Raw genomic sequence first — 8,165 nt, 5'->3', positions numbered from 1 at the left:
TGCTTCAGTACATTTCTCCGTTTATCCAACCTTCAATATATTTCTGTCAAAAACCCACGCTGAAAGACAGTCCCCCACAGCATGATTTTCCCATCTTCAAACCGCACTTTAGATGTGGAAATTCTGGGGTTCAGAAGCATTTTGCTGCAAACGTAGTATAAGACCGATGATATCCACAGAGCTTAGCTGTGTCTTCTGTCCAGACTATATCACACCAGTATTTTTCTGGTTTGCCCAAATCTGATGCAGCAAACTTAAACAAGCCTTAACCTGCCAGGAGCAAATTCATGCACAGTGTGAGCTCAGAGACAATTGTGTTTGAATGCATTACTCATTGCTTCTATGCTCCCAAGTCCTTCTGAAGCTTTCTTGTGAGTGCTCTCAATTATTTTCGTAATTCTTTTGACAAATTTGAAGCCTTGTTTTACCAATCACACTGCTCCATAGAATATTTTTTCAATAAGAATCTTCTTTATTGATAGTCAATATTAAAACCAGCTGATATTGATTTGTGCATAGCAGCAGGCATGCTTTCTAAATATTAATAGATTTCAGCTGTTTTCTTAATTTCTGTACCTTTCTGTGTCTTCTTGCACATATTGTCCCCTTATATCATTATTCCCTATTTCAACATAGTTTTTTAACCTGTCTGCATTTGTGAATTACTTGCTAGTGGGACTGTATAAGTATTAAAGCTAATAAAAATGTCAGTGCCCAATACTTATTTTATCTATTATATTGACAACTGGTATGTACTGTGCTTGCATTGCATTTAATAACTGCAGGATCACAGTACTTGCCTGCAATAGCTCCTGTGGCTGTGTGTGTGTGTGTGTGTGTGTGTGTGTGTGCGCAGTATGAGTATGAATGGTATGTGTGCATCACATAAGTCCTCACTTGCACAGCCCTCTTTGAATTCATTAAAATATATTCTTTTGATCCTACATTTTTTACAGCAATATTTGACTGAGGAATAAAAGTGCAAAGAGTTTGGAGCATATGAACACAACTTTATGTCTAGTTGTGAAAATTGAAGCCATCTTGAAGCTTTTATCATCGGTATAAGGAACATCTAAAGATCCAACAAAATTGCTTCATTTCTTGCTTTGACAAACAGTGTCTCTGGAATGTATGATGGCAGAGCCTCTTGACACTCTTCCGTCTTATATTCATTTGTATAAGGTGAAAATAACCCACAGAAATTACCTATGGTTACAATAATGTGTAGGCAACAAAACCCCCCCCAGATCATTTTCTCTTATTGTATGTGTGTCTCATGTATGTAAGCATGCATAGTGTCGTGTTTGTCTCTTTCTCTGATGCATCTTTCATACTCTGTATTCTAAAAATGTTATTACATGCATTGCACACCGCATCTCCTTACATCAATAGATACAAATACAGTTCTAGATGTGGCTCGGTTGAAAGATGCTATTATTAAGCCTTCATCTTATCTGCATTAGGCAAAGGAGCGAAAAATCTCCCAATTACCCAATTTGCCACTTTGAAGAACACCAATATGTAACTGACACAACTTCAAGCCTTTCACCTCATATCTTCATCACAATCATGGGATGATTATCCACAGAAAATGACCAAAAAAAATGACATTGGTTTCAAGTTGTAGCTTTGACTTTTACGGCTCTCTTACAGTATATTTTAGATTACGTGAAAACATCTAAAAGGGTAAACAGCAGAAAACCATATAAATATGAGACATTATCTTTCTGAATCTCGTCATAAACTGAATCATCCACTGTATGCAATATTATTTCAAAGTAGAGATGCTGTGAAGTGAAATTAAAAACATTAGTGACACAACAAGGTAGGAAACTGTCACTAATGGCTCCAGCAGAAATATTTGTACTGTACAGAGTTCAGCTGTAGAAAACGAGGACACCCTGAAGGATTTATTTCCATAATTGCTACCCAATTAATGAGCTAGCTAAAACAGTGTGTCCTGAAGCAGTTTTCTATTCTTTGCACCAAAATGTGAGCCATAATAATTGCCTTAATTTAAATGACACATGTTCTTTGGAAGATAAACATTTTCTTCTGTAGTTTATGTAACTGGCCATGTAATTTCTGCTCACTGTGGTGTGAGAATCCTGTTTGTCATTCTGCTGCGTCACACAGAAATGTCGTTTTTATAATTAAAATATGCAATGACAAATATTTTGTTAGACATTTGTAGTTTAACAAAAGGTTTTCCTTATTAACTGAAGTGTCACAGGAAACCTGACACTGTTAATTTTCACGCATAATATTAAATTCTTATTCTTAGTATTTTTGTACCTAAGATAGCTGTTCAATTTTTTTATAAAAAACAACAAAAAAAAATGAATATGATGAGAAAAAACTAATATTGAAATTCTTAAACGGCAACACAAAACAATATTTTCAATTTCAATCAGCTGTACCTGATAAATTCGAACTGATACACAGTATATATAGCATAAGAGCAAATTTCATGATACCACTTAAAGGCTACTATTTCTTTATGTTAATTGTAAATTCTCTTTCTCTGTCCTATGTTTCTCTTCATACTTTCAGATGACTGTTTCTTCTTTTTCAGTAGTAACCAGTTTTTGCACTTCAAGAATACAGCACACAAGTAGTAAATAACACTTTTCTACTAAAAAGAGTTCATATAACATATAAAACATATACATAATTTCAGTGGTTGTGACTTGCAGCTATAAAAGGAGTAGTTTCATCAGTTTTACATGTTCTTCTTTCCTCTGTATTTTCTTTTACTTAGTTGGTCAAATACTTGTTTACTTTTACTTTTGATATTTGTTTTGAGCAAATATCAAAGGCACTCATCTTTCCAGGGCCTTTTTGCTTTGCACCACTAAACATTATTTGCCATCTTGTTGCACAACTGTACCACATTTATTCTGATTAATCCATCTGGTTCCTCTGTTCCTTTCACTTATCCCTTATTATTTAAACTCCTGATTCTTTAAAATTTAGCCCTGCCATTTTGTCCAAATACCTGCAAGTGTCTGTTATCAAAAAAATATAATTGCATTAGTAAACAATTAAAATTACTAATGCTTGCCAAGACTCCACTATTTAAATATGAAATACACATTCTCTAAACCAGCTAACAGTGATTGACCATCCTGCAAACACCCTACATACTTTCATAATTGTTACATTAAAACTAAACATCCCACTGATTCATATTCAATACACCTAAAATAGGTCTGCCTTAGCCCTATTGGATTTTAAGAATTATCTCTGTGTTGAATAGAACAAACCACAGTCACTTTTTCTCCTTATTTAAAAAGCTAAGGATGATTCAGTATGAAGGACAAAACCTTTAAAAGGCTGTATGAATCCTTCACAGAAAAACAAAAAAACTCCGCCTGAACCGACTCCACCGATTCTCACAACACTTTCAAGAGCAATTCAGGAGTACAACAGTGATGAGATGAGAAATAGCTCTCCTGACGTTGAGCCCTGGGACGTCAATGACTTCATCTAATTGCTGTGTTCAGACACTCAGTGGAAGAAGAAGGAACAGAGCGATTGGTAGGAAAACATCAGATGCAGGTGCAGTGGCAAAGTGCGACATCTATTTCAGATGTGAGAAAAATGTTATGCTGAATTATTATAACAGCTTCTCCAGTGTAACTATAGCTACAGCAAGTGCAATCTGTGCTGTAAAAATAGCACGTTTCCCCTAAAATGACGTAGTAAGAAAAAAATCTATTTTGCTGCTGATTTTTTTATTTTTTTTTGCCAAATTTATTGAGACAGATCAACATCCTGGGAGTTCTGTGAATCTCACTTGCCAAATGGTAACGCAAAGAACAGGGAAAATCCTTGACGTGTGTGTAAGGATCGAGCATTCACCCTAAGCCGAAGCGCCAATTATGTCATCAAAAGTAATTTATATGCTGCACAGATGAACACAGATAAGCTACACACAGGGTTGTTTTTCTTTTACTCTCTGACTAGGTTGCAGGGATTCATTTTGAGTTTTAAATGTTCTTTAACTCACCTCAGTAGCTCAGAAAATTAAAACAGTTATCAGAAAGCTGTTTAAGCATTTAGATTAATGACTGAGTCCTACAGACGGACCCTGTGGGTTCAATTACGTAAATCCATTCATTGTCTAAATGGAAAGTATCGATTGAACTAGATGCAAGGATGTCAGGATATCCTCTGGAAAATTACTTGCAGAGAGAAATGAATGTTGAGATTCCTTGTGGGTTCAAAAGTTAATTCTCCTCACAACTTTCCATGTAAACACGAGGGTCACCAAGCAGGCATCACTGACTGAATTAGGAGATACTGTTTTAAAAATAATTCTTGTCTCCACCGGAGCATATCAGGATTAAAAAAAAAAAAGATACTGCATAAAGATAAGAAAATAGGTTTGTTAAACTGCGAGGGTCCCTCTAATGAGAACATGTTATCTTAACAACCTGTTAGTTAAATGAACTCAGCTTCTCGGAGAGATAGAAAGCACGGTTTAGTTATAGGTAAACAAATGACCACCTCTGAAAGCCATCATATTTTTATCTTAAATGTATTACCATAAACAATGAAACAGAAGACCATTAGGGATTTATTAATATCTTTGATATGAATGAAGCATATCGCCCTGTTAGCATCTTGGCTCATTAAAGTCTTAATCAATCACTTCCAGCTTGATGACATCAAAATAGTTTTTGATATGTCAGGGAAACTAGCTTTAACATCTTACGTCAGTTTATGTCAGACTCAAATACATTACGAATACGAAACCCTAGTATTGCCTAACGGAAAACAAAACATGCCACACATTATTTTCCAAAATCGTCAAGCTTTGCTTCTTCATATAATTTGTTCCTGGTTTCTGTTGTGGCTCCTTGATTGCATTAACTCATTAATCTGTTGCTACAAATTAACTATTGTCCTCCATTGATACAAAAGCCACACAGAGTCCCATTGTTGTGGTTCACAAAGCAAAATCAGCTACTGTAAAAATGTTGTTAAAACACATTGTGTTGTGTCTTATAACTCCATCAGTCAGTGACATGGTGCACTGTGCTTTCCTAAAAAAAAATAAATAAAAAAAGAAAGAGAGAAAAACCTTACTGTCAACTTATGCACTTGCCTTTTTCCATTTCTGTCTCATTTCCATTCAGGTGTCGGAGGCATTCATTGTAATGCACAGAAAACCGCATTTGCCATATTTAAATATTGTTGATGCCGGCTTTTCGTGCTTTATCCTAAATGTCAAAAAGGTGCAGAACAATAGCTAATTTTATCGTCACCGAGTACAAGAGGGATGGTGAGCAGACATTTAAAATGGAAAGTAAAATTTCATGCCACCAAATGGTGTTCTTTTCAGTGTCTGTAAACCTTTTATGCACAGAATCACAAGTGTATCATTAACTGGCAGGTCCCTCCAACATATTATCACACTGGTGGAGTGCTCTGAATAGATTATTCATAGAGCCTGATAACTGTGTGGGATGTCTGCGGAGGAGTTGGGGTAGAGGCAGCAGCCGTTGAATTACGACTAACAGCAGCTAATGTCTTCATCACATTCACAGTGGGGTTTTATTTGAACAGTCCCAGGTTCATGCAGCAACTTTAGATTTTACAACCATGTAAGTGCAATAGAAAATCGAAGCCATTTTGTTGTTTGGAAGTGTAAGCATGCCGCTGAAGTGGCCTGAACAATCCCTCCCACGGGCAAAAGCGCAGAAGTAGGTTTTATTCAGTGCTTGAACAAAGATTTAAACGGAAGACTTTTCAAATTATTGTCAATATATTCATTTTATTTCATTTGTCTGGAGAAGATAAAATTTAATTTCACTTAGTATTACTACTCTTTCTGGTGGAATGGAACAAAATTCCTGCAAAATATTTGAAAAACACCCACATTATTTGATCCAAGTCATTCTTTCATGTTGAATTTAATGGAAGTAATATTTTCCTTACATTTTTTTTTATGGTCATGGAGTTGGGAATGAAGGGACAGAAATAATTTAAATAATAATTTTGCTGCTTGTCTTTGGTTTTAAAATTAAAATTAAATTCATCAAGTATGTTTTTTGTCTGGTATTTGCTATTCTTGTATAGTAAAAATACCTCATGAGTGCATTGTAAATATAATATTCACCTTTAATTTTATGTTAAGTCCCTAATCTCCTGATATGATATTATATTCTACAGCCTATAGCCAATAATAGTTGAGCTCAGTTAAGTATGGACTGGGAACGTCTGTCCAGCACATTACTTAGGAGCTGAATTGGATTGAAATCTAAGTTAACACCTCAAACTCACTTTCGTGCTCTTCAAACTATTCCCAGAGCATTTTCCCCCCTCTTTGTGACAGGGTGCATTGTCCTGCTGAAACAAGGTAATGTGTCAACATAAGATCTAGATGGAAGGCAAGACTCAAAGTTTCCTAAGAGAAGATTGCATAAAGAACACTTGATTTGTGCATCACACTTCCTCCACCAGGTTTCACTCTTCCTGCAATGCAGACTGATGACACATCCAAGTCATGTAAAAGAAATGTATTATTCCTCGCACCAGGCCTCCTTCTTCCATTGCTGGCTGGTTCAGTGCTGATGCTCTTATGCCAGCTTTTGGTGTTCTCTGCATGCGCATCCTGACTGATCTGTGACTAATCAGCCTTACGCACTATAAACTGAGCTGCACTTTGTATTCGGACGCCTTTTTCGCCACACCACAACTTCTCAGAACTTGAACTACAGTAGATAAATCGGGCCACACAGGCCATCCTTCACTCCCTATGCACATTGTTAAGCGTTGGCAGTTCATCACCCCTGTGTTGGTTCACTACTGTTTCTTTTTGTGGACCACTTATGATAGATACTGACCACTGCAGACTGAGAGCACTCCACAAGAGATGCTGTCTTGATAATGCTCTGACTCCGTCTATCACAAATTTTCCCCTAATCCAATTTTCTAAAGTAGTTGTACTTTCCCTTTTCTAACATCCACTAATAGATTATTTTATAATCTAATAAAATAGATTATCAGTGTTTATATATGCAGTGTTTAGCTGCATATACAATCTGTAAACATTACGGTGAGTCTTTTTGTAACTTACTTGACAATGATCATTATCAGGCATAAACATGTACCGCATTCATTGTTTTAGAATATTTCTATTGCTTCCTTGTATACAATACAATTAAAAATAATTTTAATGCAAACAGTTTTGGTCATGTATTTTAGTCTGAATATTTTAATTTATTTATTTTTTGTCCCTAATTGTAAATTCCTGCCACCAAGTTTACTATTTGCTTATTTCAAAGAATAATAAAAACATGTTTTTTTTTTATCCTTAAAGTCTTGGTATGAATTAAGCTAAAGTTAAACAGACCAAACATTTCCTGCAGCACACATTTTGTTACAGTGCGGCTTGTTGAAATTCTCCATGCATTTGCTAAGGCCAAGGACTTTGTTTCAGATTTAATCACATCTCACATTAACTCAACAAAAGCTCTAGGAATGACACTTATTGAAGGTCACATAAAGATGCTTGCTAAAGATAAAACAGCCAGGTAGATGATATGGGTGACACCTAGAAAGACCATGCAGGTGCATTGTGCTTCACATCAGGCATTCTAATGCAAAATAGGTGCTGAAATTCTAATTGCGCTCTTGTTAATCAACACAACTGACAACAGGCCAGGCAAGCTCTAGAGGCTCGGAAGGAAATCTATTAACATACAATATGCTGTTGGGCTTGTTAAAATAATGGGAAGGCTTTGGGGCGGGGGTGGCCGGGGTAGGTGCATTATTCTCCTCGCTGTTGCTTCAGTTAATTGCATATCTGAAGCCTTTAAAGCTGCATGGAAGTTTATGCAGTTTGACAAGCTTCGTGAAGTCTTGAACTCCACACTCCCAATGAATTGTGTCTCTGGGTAATCCTAATTGAACATGTATTGGCCATGCGGCTTACGCTGTTTTGGCACTTATTAATAGAGCGCCGAAGAAGAATTCTAATGCGGTTTCTACAAGTGAAATGAGAGATAAACAAAAGTCCAGATCTCATTGGCCTGCAGAGCCAATAATGTTCGACTTGTCACTACAACCCCTCTAATTGGGCCCAAGGTGTAAGCAGGAATGGGCTTTAGGGAGTGACTGGCTTTATTTTTAATCTATTCTAGAAAGGCAATCTT

Source organism: Poecilia latipinna, unplaced genomic scaffold (assembly GCF_001443285.1).
Source record: "Poecilia latipinna isolate Pla-1442-1.1 unplaced genomic scaffold, P_latipinna-1.0 Scaffold1188, whole genome shotgun sequence".
NCBI lineage: Eukaryota > Metazoa > Chordata > Actinopteri > Cyprinodontiformes > Poeciliidae > Poecilia > Poecilia latipinna.
The sequence above is the reverse complement of the archived record's forward strand: the minus strand, read 5'-3'. Positions refer to the sequence as shown.